Source organism: Lynx canadensis, chromosome F1 (genome assembly GCF_007474595.2).
Source record: "Lynx canadensis isolate LIC74 chromosome F1, mLynCan4.pri.v2, whole genome shotgun sequence".
NCBI classification, from domain to species: domain Eukaryota; kingdom Metazoa; phylum Chordata; class Mammalia; order Carnivora; family Felidae; genus Lynx; species Lynx canadensis.
The window spans coordinates 20151850-20162661 of record NC_044319.2 but is presented as its reverse complement, the minus strand read 5'-3'; the positions used below and the strand labels follow the sequence as shown (position 1 = coordinate 20162661).

The following is a 10812-nucleotide window of genomic DNA, read 5'->3' as shown; positions in this document are numbered from 1 at the left end:
CCTGGCTCAGAGTGACTTTTGAGGGAACTTCCAGTCCAGACTTTACAATACAAGGACATAAAGTCACTGTATACATTGTCCCCCATAGAACTATCTTGATTTTCTTCCTATTCTGGCCACTGAGGACAGAGTGGCAAAGAAGATGTGGCCCCTGTCTGGAGGAGGAAAGGAATTTTTTTTCTTTGTTCCTGTGTATGTTCATGTTTTGCTTGACATAAGTGAGATCTAGCCATTTCTAAATCATTTGGCAATTTTGTTTCAAAGGCTTACACCTCTTTGCGACTAGGTAGAGCTATTCTTTTTTTTTTTTAATTTTTTAAATGTTTTATTTATTTTTGGGGAATGCAAGCTGGTGCAGCCACTCTGGAAAAGGTTCCTCAAAAAACGAAAAATAGAACTACCCTACGACCCAGCAATTGCACTACTAGGCATTTATCCAAGGGATACAGGTGTGCTGTTTCAAAGGGACACATGCACCCCCATGTTTATAGCAGCACTATCAACAATAGCCAAAGTATGGAAAGAGCCCAAATTTCCATTGATAGATGAATGGATAAAGAAGATGTGGTGTATATATATATATATATATATATATATATATACATACATACATACACACACACACACACACACACACAATGGAGCAATACTTGGCAATCAAAAAGAATGAAATCTTGCCATTTGCAACTACGTGGATAGAACTAGAGAGTATTATGCAAAGTGAAATTACTCAGAGAAGGACAAAAATCATATGACTTCACTCCTATGAGGACTTTAAGAGACAAAACAGATGAACATAAGGGAAGGGAAACAAAAGTAATATAAAAACAGGGAAGGGGACAAAACAGAAGAGACTCATAAATATGGAGAACAAACTGAGGGTTACTGGAGGGGTTGTGGGAAGGGGGATGGGCCTAATGGGTAAGGAGCACTAAGGAATCTATTCCTGAAATCACTGTTGCACTATATGCTAGCTAACTAATTTGGATGTAAATTTTAAAAAATAAAAAATAAAACAAGTTAAAAAAATAACTGTTTTATTTATTTTTGAGAGAGAGACAGAGACAGAGAGTGTGAGTGGGGTAGGGGCAGAGAGAGAGGGAGACACAGAATCCGAAGCAGGCTCCAGGCTCTGAACTGTCAACACAGAGCCCGTCATTGGGCTCGAGCTCACGACATGCGAGATCATGACCTGAGCCGAAGTCGGATGCTTAACCGATTGAGCCCCCCAGGCGCCCTCTAGGTAGAGCTATTCTTAATGCAAAAGTTTGGAGCTCAGTAATGGGAGCTCCAAGTCAATATATTTCTTACCTGAAATAAGCACACTATGAAGGGGAATTTTCTCTGAGGTTCAACTCTTTAAATAGGTAACCCGGGGTGATAGTCCCACCTTCCCATGTGAGGATTCACCGAGCTCTGATAGGTGAGGCACACACCAGAGAGGTGGTGTGTGTGGAGGTTACCCAGTGATGTAACACTCGCTGGATGTAATTCACCCTCATAGTGCCTCAGAAAACACAGGGGACACTGAGGCTGAACCAGAAAGAGGTGGCACAGGCTCATTGTCCTTCCCACCCATGGTGATGCTGTGGTGTATGAGACAGTGGAGGCACAGTGGAGGGATTTTTTTTTTTAAGTTTATTTACTTTTGAGACAGAGAGAGAAAGAGCATGAACGGGGGAGGGGCAGAGAGAGGGAGACACAGAATCTGAAACAGGCTCCAGGCTCTGAGCCATCAGCCCAGAGCCCGACGTGGGGCTCGAACTCACGGACCGCGAGATCATGACCTGAGCTGAAGTCGGACGCCCAACCGACTGAGCCACCCAGGCGCCCCGAGGGATTTTTTTTTCAAGTGCAATAAATGCCCCAGTTATAGGCTTGCAGATAAAGTGAGTGCTGAAGCAGCCTTCAAAATGTTGCTTTGGAGCTACAGAATGTGCCTTTCTCATCTTTAGGGGAGGTGGAAGGTGGGGAACTGTAACAGGTGTTATCATCTAATTAGTCGCCTGATCCTATTAGAAAAGTGACTGGGTCCTTTGGGTTTTGCTGTACTTATCTAGGTCGTTTCCAACTTTTTGTCACAGGAAATCAACTCTCCACCGCTGTTACAAGAAGCAACATCTGGAATAAATATGATTTCTCAAAAGGTCAGTGTGTGCATCTTTAGGGCCAGGCTGCAAAGCATTAATTTAAATCACAACAGACACTGTTCTTAAGGCAGTTACAGCGAAAGTAGGAAGGGATTCACTGGAAATTCTGCTGTGGTCATTTTTTCAGTTATTAAAAACCTGACATTTTCCCAACAGTATCTCCAATGTGTTTTCAGAAACCCTCTCATCCCCATGCCTTCACACAAGATCCAATACTTCCTGGAATTTATAGCAATAATAAATGACTCCCTGACCACTGAGTATGTGAGGTCTTTCTGGTGGGACAGATTCTCAGATTCTGCCCTGACCTCTTAGTTTCTGGGACACATCCCAAGGGCAAAGGGTCTTCTTCCTGGGATTTTTACGTAGGCTATGGGGGAAAGCTCGTTGTAGAAGCCTTTATTTTTTCCCGAGGCTTTGTCTGAGTGTCTTGCTGGTGACAAACCTCTCCTTTATTCCCCTTCTCAAGCACTACATGAGGCCACATTCATCACTGACAACTTGCCAGCCCCTTGGAAGAAGTCATGTCACCACCAAATAACCTCTCTATGCAACACATCCAACATTTGCCCTGGTCTCACCCTCTCCTACCCATGCAGCCTCAGCCTCCATTTGCATCTGTCATTTGCTCTCTGCCTCTGTTAGGTCAGTTTCTCTGTATTTTCCCATGAGTACTGTGGCCAAGTCTGGACTTCGTTTGGGCTAATTCCCCGCCTGCTGACCCCTTTCTTCTTTTTTCACCTATATAAATTCTTCTAGCCCTTCAAAACCCAAACAGAATGTTTTTCCAGTGTTCTAATACTCATTATGCTTCTGGTTCCCAAAACCCTGTTATTGCTAGCCATTGATATTCATTCATCATTCATTCACTCATTTTTGCAATAAATATTTACTAAGAACCCACTATTGAATTATCACCATTCTAGAACTCAGGGCACCATGGTGAATTAGACAAGTCTTTGCTGTCTTGGAGTTTTTTATTCTAGTGTGGGAGACAGACAGTAAGCAAATAAATAAATAAGTAACATAGCTTCAGACTGGGACAGGTGCTGTGAGGGAGAGAGAAAAGGCTGGGTAAGGGCTGGAGCATGGCTATGTGAGCGGAGGCTGTTTTCCTTACTGTAATCAGGGAAGACCTCTTTGAAGAGGAGACGTTTGCTATTTGAGCAGAAACTTGAAATTATGAGGAGAAATCAGCCATGAGCCAAACCAAGAGCAGAGCGCTCCTGGTACAGAGAAAAGGAAGTGAGATTTTGGAGCCAGGAATGTTCTAGAACAATAGGAAGGCTCACGTGAAGCAGAGTGCAGAAGGAAATAAGGATTGAGAGAAGGCAGAGTGAGAAACTGTAGGGTTTTGAGGGCGAGAACAATCAAGGGTGACCTCTTAGTGCTAAGTCTGATACTTGGGAAAGCTTGGGGGAGGAAGTGAATACAGATTTGTGTGGGTAGGGGAGCTGACGGGTTTGGAAATGAGAGTTCATTTTTAGACATGTGAAGTTTAAGATCATTTTAGGCATACACGTGTAGACGTTGAGTAGGTAGTTGGGTATATAAAAGTCTGAAACCCAACAAGAGGTCGGGCTAGAGCTACAAAAAGCCAAGGGCCTAGGCAAGATCACCTGAGAAGAGAGGGTAGATTAGAAAAGGCCAGAGCCCTGGGGCCCACCACCAACTGGAGGTCGGGAAGAAGGATCCAGAAAGGAGACTGAACTCACGGCCACTGAGATTCCCCATGTATCCAAACACATCCGTGGTACTGTGTGTTGTGCTAATAGTTTCCCGTGTGCCGGACTCGTTACAATCATCAAGATTGCAACTTCTTGTGACTGCTCGTGTCTCTCCACGAGAGTGAGGGTAAAGGTCCACAGTGTTTTGCTCATGCCTTCAGTCTTGGCACAGCCCTTGTTTACCACGTATTTTTCTTACTGTTCCAAACTTACAGAGCAGAGTGAAGACTGCCAGGCCAGGGGGGAAAATGTAGCTGCTTCCTTTCTCAAGGACTGAATCTGTGAGTTAGTTGAGAATTCTCAGACTTATTTTACTGGCAGTGAACTGATGCACAGACAGGCTAACTAATTTATGCACAGCCCAAACTGAGTCAGTAGCTAGCCTCAGTCCACACTGCAGCGTTCAGGAAAGCGTGGGTTGAGGAACAGCAGGATGGCAGCCGCCTGGTGTTTTAAAATATTGCTAACATCTACAGGTTGTCTACTAAGTGCTTTACCGATAGCAACTCTTAATCCTCTCAGCAACTCCATGAAATAGGCAATATTGTTCCCATTTTACAGATGGGGAAACTGAGGAATGAGAGAGTTTCATAGGTAAATAAAATTGCAGATTAGTCTGGATCCTGAATCCATGCTCTTTTTTTTAAAGGTATTTTAATTTTTTAAAAAAGTTCATTCATTTTTTTTAAAATTTTTTTTTAACGTTTATTTATATTTGAGACAGAGAGAGGCAGAGCATGAACGGGGGAGGGTCAGAGAGAGAGGGAGACACAGAATCTGAAACAGGCTCCAGGCTCTGAGCAGTCAGCACAGAGCCTGACGCGGGGCTCGAACTCACGGACTGCGAGATGATGACCTGAGCCGAAGTTGGACGTTCAACCGACTGAGCCACCCAGGCGCCCCAAAAAAAGTTCATTCATTTTTGAGAGAGAGAGCGAGAGAGTGAGAGCACATGAGCAGGGGAGGGGCAGAGAGAGGGAGACACAGAATATGAAGCAGGCTCGAACTCACTAAGTGTGAGATCATGACCTGGGCCGAAGCTGGACACTGAAACAACTGAGCCACCCAGGCACCCCTTGAATCCATGCTCTTAACAACTGTGCTACACAACCTGGTGAAGCACAATCTCTGTGACTGTGACCCAAGAACAGTCTGTATTTAGGAAGGTCTCTGGGACATTTTAATATAGATGAAAGCTTGAAACCTAAGTTGCATGAGATCTCAAGTTTGTTCTTTGAGCTCACGGATATCTTAATATTTGCTCTACAGGGGGCGCCTGAGTGGCTCACTGAGTTGAATGACATTTTTTTTTTTTAAGTTGATTTATTTATTTTGAGAGAGACAGAGGCAATGCAAGTGAGGAAGGTCAGAGACAGAGGGAGAGAGAGAATCTCCACACTGCCAGCACAGAGCCCAACATGGGGCTCAAACTCACGAAACTGAGAAATCATGACCTGAGCCGAAACGAAGAGTTGAACACTTACCCGACTGAGCCACCCGGGTGCCCCTGAGTGTCTGACTCTTGCCCTCGGCTCAGGTCATGATCTCAGGGTTTGTGAGTGTGAGACCTGCGTCAGGCTCTGTGCTTAGCCTGCTTGGGATTCTGTCTCTCCCTCTCTCTGCCCTTCCCTTGCTCACTCTCTATCTCTGTCAAAATAAATAAATAACCTTAAAAAAATATATTTACTCTACTGAATCATTTAATTTTAACATCTCCAAGAATCCATGTTTAATTTGAGTCTCATAAACTGTTCGGAGTAGTATTTTGTTAAATACAGCTAACAGCTTCCTGCATAGTTTATCATTTCCAGAGAGGTAAAGCACATAATTGTACATTGAATCAGCTTTCATTGTCTAACGTGTTGACAATAATTATTTAACAATTTAAAGTCTCAGGCCACAGAAACTGACGCAGGCTACTCTCAACAAGAAAAATGTCTTTCAGCCACTCGCGAAACAGTGAAACTGGTGAAGCCAGACCACTTTCTTGCACCACACACAAAATAAACTCAAAACGGATTAAAGACGTGCATGTGAGACCTGAAATCATAAAACTCCTTAAAGAAAGCATAGGCAGGAAACCCTTGGACATCACCTTTGGCAACGTATTTATGGATACGTTTCCTCAGGCAAGGGAAACAAAGGCAAAAGCAAGCTATTAGGACTACACCAAAATAAAAAATGCTTTTGGACAGCTAGGGAAACCATCAACAAAATGACAAGGCAATCTACTGAATGGGAGAAGATATTTGCAAATGATTATTCAATAAGGGGTTAATATCCAAAATTCATAAAGAACTTACACAACTCAACACCAAAAAAAAAAAAAAAAAAAAAAAAAAAAAAAAAAATTGAAAAATGGACAGAGGACCGGAATGGACATTTTTCCAAAGAAGACATCCAGATGGCCAACAGACACGTGAGAAGATGCTCAACATCACTCATCATCAGGGAAATGCAAACCAAAATCACAATGAGAAGATCATGTCACATTAGTCAGAATGCCTAGTAGCAAAAGGACAAGAAATAACAAGTGTTAGCAAAGATGTGGAAAAAAAAGAGAACGCTGGTGCACTGTTCGTGGGAATGTAAATGGGTGCAACCACTGTGGAAAATGGTGTGGAGGTTCCTGAAAAAATTAAAAACAGAGACACCATACAATCCAGTAATTTTCCTACTGGGCATTTACACAAAGAAAACAAAAACAGTAATTTGAAAAGATATGTGCACCCTTACGTTTGCTGCAACATTATTTACAGTAGCCAAGCTATGGAAGCAGCCCAAGTCCATCGATAGATGAATGGATAAAGATGTGGCATGTTTATAGAATGGAATATTACTCTGCCATAAAAAAAGAATGAGATCTTGCCATCTGGGACAACATGGATGGAGCTAGAGGGTATTATGCTGAGTGAAGTAAGTCAGAGAAAGACAAATACCATATGTGTAGAAATTCTTATGTATGGAATCTAAAAAAAAAAACAAAACAAATGAACAAACAAACAAAAACCAGACTCTTAAATACAGGGAGCGAACTGGTAGTTGCTAGAGAGGAGGTGGGCAGGAGGAAGGGCAGAATAGGTAGAGGGGAATAAGAGATAGAGACAAACTTCCAGTTATAAAATAAATCATGATGATGAAAAGTACAACATAGTCAGCAATCCTGGGAATATAATCAATAATATTGTAATAATGTTGAAAGATGAAAATGTGTTGTATGGTAAAAGATAGGGACTATGCTTGTAATGGTGAACATTGAGTAATACACAGAACTGTCGACTCAAGAAGTAACGTAATGTAAGTAATGTAACATTCTGTTAACTATACTTCAATTAAAAAAAATAGAATGGGGGCGCCTGGGTGGCGCAGTCGGTTAAGCGTCCGACTTCAGCCAGGTCACGATCTCGCGGTCCGTGAGTTCGAGCCCCGCGTCGGGCTCTGGGCTGATGGCTCAGAGCCTGGAGCCTGTTTCCGATTCTGTGTCTCCCTCTCTCTCTGCCCCTCCCCCGTTCAGCTCTGTCTCTCTCTGTCCCAAAAATAAATAAACGTTGAAAAAAAAAAATAAAAAAAAAATAAAAAAATAGAATGAAATGTCTTTTCCCCCTTTATTTGTAATTTGACACACTTGTCTGCTCAGACCCATACACAACAACGAATGAATCAGCCCCACGGGCAGGACAACAGCACGAATGACTCCTACGTGCTAGCTGAGCGGTGGTGGTTATGCCGCACTTCCCAGCTCTGAACTTCCCAGCGGAGTAAAGACAAAGCCTTTTGAGGTATGGGATGGCCCAGAGCCCTCAGAGAAGTCAATCCATGCAGTGTTCTCTGACAACCATCTTGATGGTCTCAGGAGCTTATGGGGTGGAAGGGAAATAGAGTCTAGAGCTATTTTTAAAAAAGGAAATGAATCCAGTTCTCAGGTGAAAAGAAAAAACGTGTTAAATACACAAGGCTTTTAGATGCCTGCAGATAACATTCAGCAAACACATTTCTGTTGACAAGGAATTATGTTTTACTGCCACAGATCTCCACCCAGATTGACCCCGGAGTTTGCAACATTTGAACAGTGAGACTGGTTTCACCTGTTTGCAACTGTTAAACTATTAGTCATCAGCTGAGAAGCTGCTTAAGCCAATGTCTCCAACAGTTTATCCTATACGTATTTTTTTTTAATCCCACAGTAGAAATCAACAAGGCTGCACACCGGTTACATATTGTCAAAAGGGGGAAAATACAACAACGTGGAATCGAAATGAGGCCATTATACCTGGGAGAACTGAAATCTGAGTGCTTTATCTAAAAGGGAAGAAAGAAAGAAAAATAAAATGGGAAGGAGGATGGGGAAGAGGGAGGTTACTGGTGGAAGATGGGCATTGGGATGAACGTCTAAGGCTTATGTCTCGGGTGTAGGGTTGCCAGACTTAGGAGGAAAAAAAGAGAAAAGGGAGAAAGAAAAATACAAGATGCTAAAATAAATTTCAATTTCAAATAAACAATTAACAACATTTTAGTATAAGACTACCCCATGTGATATCTGAGTCGGACCTATACTAAAAAATAGAATCTGAAATTCGAATTTAGCTGAGTGCCCCGTATTTTATCTGGCAATCCTACTTGAGTAGCGTCTTTTCATCTGAATTTTGAGAAAGATCCTTTTAGAAAACAGATGTCTTCAGGAAACTGGGTCATGGATTGAACAGCATAAATACTTGCTAATTATGCTGTGCAGTGTGGTGGGATTATATATTTATTTAATGTAAGTAAACTAGCAATTGTAATGACCGAAACTTAGTTATTTTGATTTGAAAAACCATCCATGTTACTTACCTATCTGGCATGAGTAGGAAAAAACTAAAACACTAAAAAAAAAAAAAAAAAAAAAAAAAAAAATAAAAAAAAAGAAAAAAAAAACTAAGAATTATGCAAGAAAACATCCCATCCATTCATTCATTTACACAATCTGCTTCTTTCTCGTCTGTATAGAGGCTTGTTGGTAGACATGTTTTATTCAATGTTATTTTAGTGATCAAAATAATAACCGTATATGAACTCCCTGACCTAGTTTCTTCAATAATCCTGCATGGTAATAATTTAAATGTAAAGAGATAGTAGACCCAGCCAAAGACAGAACAAAACCCAAAAGAAAGGGCTGACTTGCCCCCACCTTGCTACCACTACTTACCATCGTCTGTCCAATCCCAATTTGCCCAGGATGGCAATAAACTAGCACAGTAAACAAATGCAGAGTTTGAAACAATACAGACTTAGAGTCGGGTGCTAAGGATAGGCCGTGGGAAAAGAAGGAAGGCCTAAGCACGAAGAACAAATAAAGCGTGAGTTGAAGAAGTCCAAATGTGGCAGGCTCTGAGGCGGAGAGACCGTAAGGCAAGGTAGGGGGACAGCCAGGGAAGGGGGTCTGCCCCCGCTTGGTGAGAAAAGGGGAGGATGGCAGAGAGATGAGAAGAGAGCAAGTGTGACAAGGAGAGTTTGTAGACCAGGATTTGAAGGGCTACCCAATAAAAGGGAATTTATTTTGCCTAGCTCCGGAGAATGAAACTCAGGCCAATAGATAGATGTAGCCGGAAAACAGATTGTTACACCAGTAGGCAAGAGCTTTCTGAGCGATAGAGCTCATCGCTGGTAGAACGGGCATTGTTGGAAATGGGAAGCAGAGGCCGGCTGACGGGTGGTCAGAGTGGGTGCGGAGTGGACTAGATGCTCCCCAACGGCCCTTGGCACTCGCGGGGTATGTTTTAACCCGGCAGGGGCTTGTGCCTTTCATTAATTGCCATGTCCTCAGCGCCTAGGACAGTGCCTGACACACAGTAGGGTCGCGGTGAATCTGTAGGGTGAGAGGAGAGTGCTTTGCGGAGGAGGTGGTGCCATTTTGAGCCTTGGTCTTGATGTGAAAAGGAAAGGGCAATTTGCTTAAATCAAATCAACACACTGGGAACATCGACATTAGGAAAGGAACAGGCTATCAGGCTGTATTTTGCGAGAGCTGCAAACACATAATCCATGTTTCCCCAGCCTATACCAGCCTGGAAAGGAAAAAGAGAATAAGATAATAGTCAAAAGCAACATATCTCGTGCTCGCTTCGGCAGCACATATACTAAAATTGGAACGATACAGAGAAGATTAGCATGGCCCCTGCGCAAGGATGACACGCAAATTCGTGAAGTGTTCCATATTTTTTCTGTATCACAGAACAAATCATACATTTAATCCAAATAATAAATGGCTGTTTCTAAAGTTGCCCCGTATATATAAAGTGTAAAAAAAAAAAAAAAAAAAAAAAAGCAACATATCTCGGGGTGCCTGGGTGGCTCAGTCGGTTGGGCTTCTGACTTCGGCTCAGGTCATGATCTCGCAGTCCGTGAGTTCGAGCCCCGCGTCAGGCTCTGTGCTGACCGCTCAGAGTCTGGAGCCTGTTTCGGATTCTGTGTCTCCCTCTCTCTCTGCCCCTCCCCTGCTCATGCTCCATCTCTCTCTGTCTCAAAAATACATAAACATTTAAAAAAGCAACGTATCTCTGGTTCTCCTACTCTCCCCTGCCTCAATATTTTCAGCCCCTTTAAATTTCTCCCCAGTTGGTTCCTGGAGCCCCCAGGGAACGGCCCTCGTGCCTTCTGAACTCAGGGCTATAGGAAAGTATTTGATTTCACTACTTTTCTGTCCCCTGGCTTGCCGTTTTCTCTGCTGCTTTGTCATACCGTGGCGACGTCTCTGCATTTCTATCTGCTCCAAGGACGCCACAGCTTTCACACACCCCACCAAGGGCTAACAATGCTGTCCCGGCACTTGGCAAATACAGCCTGCCCACCACCACCAGTGGAACTGCTCCCGGAGTACACAAGCCGAGAGTATGAATGAAAATCCTGAGGGAGGGGACACGGAGTCAGCTGGCAGCAGCAAGAGCAGCGAGAGGAGG

At 43.1% G+C, this 10812-nt stretch overlaps 1 non-coding gene across 1 annotated transcript; it reads left to right on the top strand.

The window, feature by feature from the left end:
* The first annotated feature begins 9969 nt into the window (after positions 1–9969).
* LOC115505774 lies at positions 9970–10076 on the top strand. The gene has a single exon (XR_003966131.1). It is a non-coding gene; the product is annotated as a U6 spliceosomal RNA (small nuclear RNA).
* Positions 10077–10812: the final 736 nt, after the last annotated feature.